The sequence below is a fragment of the Sapajus apella genome, unplaced genomic scaffold (assembly GCF_009761245.1).
Source record: "Sapajus apella isolate SASKATOON/1434 unplaced genomic scaffold, GSC_monkey_1.0 scaffold7, whole genome shotgun sequence".
Taxonomy (NCBI): domain Eukaryota; kingdom Metazoa; phylum Chordata; class Mammalia; order Primates; family Cebidae; genus Sapajus; species Sapajus apella.
The window spans coordinates 8,214,820-8,217,906 of record NW_022436947.1 but is presented as its reverse complement, the minus strand read 5'-3'; the positions used below and the strand labels follow the sequence as shown (position 1 = coordinate 8,217,906).

Below are 3,087 nucleotides of genomic sequence, written 5' to 3'. Positions count from 1 at the left end.
AGAAGTATTTTACTACTACTGGGAGATTTTGGCTGAGGTCTTCTATTTCAGAAGTTGTGGTAAATGCTAAATAAATGATACAGACTGTAAGTACCAGGGGAGTTACAGGAAAGTAGAGATCACTGAGTTGTTGGAAAATGCTTCAAGATGGGAGAGATATTTACAGCAAGTAAGATCTGGAGAAGCAGTATTAGAAAGAGATAGAGGCAGGAAAGTACATGGACTATGTGGAGGGAAGGGGTATAATGAAGAGACTAGGCAGAAGTTATGCATGTAAGACGTGTGAAAGAAAATCCTGTTCAGGTAGGTTGGGGCTGGCTCATAGAGGGCCTAGAAATTCCACCTGAAGAGTTTCAGTTGCATATTTTATGGAGCAAGGTTTCTAATTGTCTTTTTGCTTTGTTTTTGAGACATTGTCTCACTCTGTCACCCAGTCTGGAGGGCAGTGGCACACTCTTGGCTGATTGCAACCTCCTTTTCCCAGGTTCAAGTGATTCTCATGCCTCAGCCTCTCAAGTATCTGGGATTACAGATGTATGCCACCAGGCCTAATTTTTTTTTTTTTTGTAGAGACGTGGTTTCACCATGTTGGCCAGGCTGGTCTTGAGCTCCTGTCTTCAAGCGATTTGCCCACCTCGGCCTCCCAAAGTGCTAGGATTACAGGCATGAGCCACTACCATGCTCAGCCTCTAATTATCTTGAGGCATTTATCACTTCCTCTAAGGTTCCAATCATTTTCTAAGAGATACGGCTTGCAAATGTTACAGTGGGGTTAATTTTGACTCACACTGTTAAGCCTTTGTGGCGTGTGTGTGTGTGTGTGTGTGTGTGTGTGTGTGTGTGTGTGTATGTAAACCTATGTAAATGCAACATCCCTACTGATGCTTATTCCTGAGATGGGAGTCCCTGAGCAGAGTGGGGGACAGTGCATTGCTGCTGGCTAAGTTCTCCTCAGGTGAATAATCCTGGAAGACTGTGAAATGAAATTCTGACCAGTTGGTCATTCAGATCTACCAATAACTAATGATTGACCCACTTAGATTGCCATAAGCAATGGCAAACCATTTGAGGTTTTTTTTGTTAGCTTATTTTTTGTGTTTTATATTGGTTTTAATATCTATTTCTTAATACCTGCAATTGATAGTTTGAAATTACTGTTTTAGAAAGGATATACTGGACATAGTTGATGAATTGGAGGTGATAAAAACTTAAGCCAAATTAAAAAGACCTTTTGAAAGTCTAGCATGAGCTGAGGGGGGACAGAATAAGGACAATGAGTGTAGACAGAGGTGGTTATTAGACAGTAGAAAGGATGAATTAGAAAGTGATTAGAGGGAGAATTTATTCATTTAGTAAACATTTATTGACATTTATTACACTGTGAAGATTTAAAGCTGAAAAAGCTGAACTCCACTTCAGAGAGCCCCCAATAGTGGCCAGTCTGACAAGTAAGTAGTGATGGTATGCTGTGCTTACCAATGAAACAGGATGAAGTGCCCTCGAGGCATGAATTGATGCCTCAGGCTAGTGGGGATGGGGAATGGACTAGAGAAGAGCTTGTGGGGGTGGTATTTGGGCCTATTTATAAGCAAAGGGAAAGAACTAGTAGAGAAAAAGATTTACATATGATCTGGGAGAGAGAAAGGATAATTAATAAAGTGAATTATGGAGGAGGTGGGAGTAGTTGGATTTTGACTACAAGGATAAGGTATTTGAAGGACTTCAAGATTTGCTGGATACTGAAGAAAGGAATGAATCAAAGATGACTGTGGAATCAGTTTTGTGTGACTGAAAGAATGGTGGTCCCATTTATAATAAAGAGAAGATGAATCTGTTTTAAATACATTTGAGTTTGAGATAATGGGAGTTCAATCGGAGGCTTGTACTGAAGGTTGATAAGGTTGACCTGTGAAAGATGAGGTGAACACCATTGATTACAGAGGGGTGCAATGACAATGTAATCTACAATACAAAGTGCCTCTCTGCCGGACGTGAGCGTTTGTGAAGTGGTGGAGTGAGAAGCCCTAGTTGCTATGACAGAAGCCAGGGAGTGAGATTTAGAGCAATTCGTCTCCCTGTAGAGGTGGTGCCATAGCTGCTTTATCTTCACATCTTCTTCCGTAATAGCATTTGTCCAGGATCTCAGGCACAGGCATGGTTGTGGAGGCTAGACCTCACATGGGCAATAGAAGTACTGTTAGACACAGAAATGTACTTTTCAAAACTGGGGGTAGGTTCCCAGGAGACCCTAGCAGTAGAGGCCAAGGGCAAGGGGAAAGATGAGCAGTTGACACAACAGCCTCTTGCCAAAGTCTCTCTCGCGCAGTATAGAATGTGGGCCCATCTCTGCTTTCTCCACTGGAGAGCAGCTGGATAGCCTTGGCTAGAGTCAGAAATCAGCCTATAGGTCTGTGAATGCATAATAGTTGTCCCTGAGTCTATTGTCACTTCAGTCTAGTGGTAGAAACTCAAATACTAAAAACTCCTCTGTGACCTTTTCCATGGTCAAGCACCAGGGTGCAGAATGCAGCAGATGCTTTGAGTGAGTGTTTGTCTCTTCTGTTCTACAGATTCACTTCCATGGATGTTGTCTTGACCTCTCTGGGGGTATCAGTGGGTGGTGTGAGTGGCCTTTAGCAAAAGTTCTCCCATTTTCCTGGCTGTGATGAGGAGCCAGAACTAGTTATAGTATCTAAGGACCCCAGACCTCCATCTTTCTCTATCAAAGTTATATTCCCGGACAGATCAGTTGGAAAATGCCCCCTCCCAAAGGGGCATGTGGTGCTTAAGTGTTGTCTTTTATACACAAAAAGCTCAAATTGTATAAGAAGCACCTGTATTGGAAGATGATGCCCAGATAAGGAAAGCTTGGAATGGAATGTAGCCATTATTTTTGGCCATTGTGCCAGGACCAGGGACAAGTGACAGACCCCAGGAACTATGTGGTTCAGGGAATTTGGAGCACTGCCTGTTGTCTTGGGTCAGGAGATCTGGGTGTACTGATATCCTGGCCCAAAAGGTATGCTGAAAACCAGGTCCTCATAAAAGTGGAGTATAGCTCATTTACTGATTGTATATGGCCATGGG

At 42.8% G+C, this 3,087-nt stretch overlaps 1 protein-coding gene across 4 annotated transcripts in view; it reads left to right on the top strand.

The window, feature by feature from the left end:
• The window catches only part of EXOC4 (exocyst complex component 4), an 805,456-nt gene that overhangs the window by 188,607 nt on the left and 613,762 nt on the right, over window positions 1-3,087 (top strand). The gene's annotated exons all lie outside the window — the stretch shown is intronic.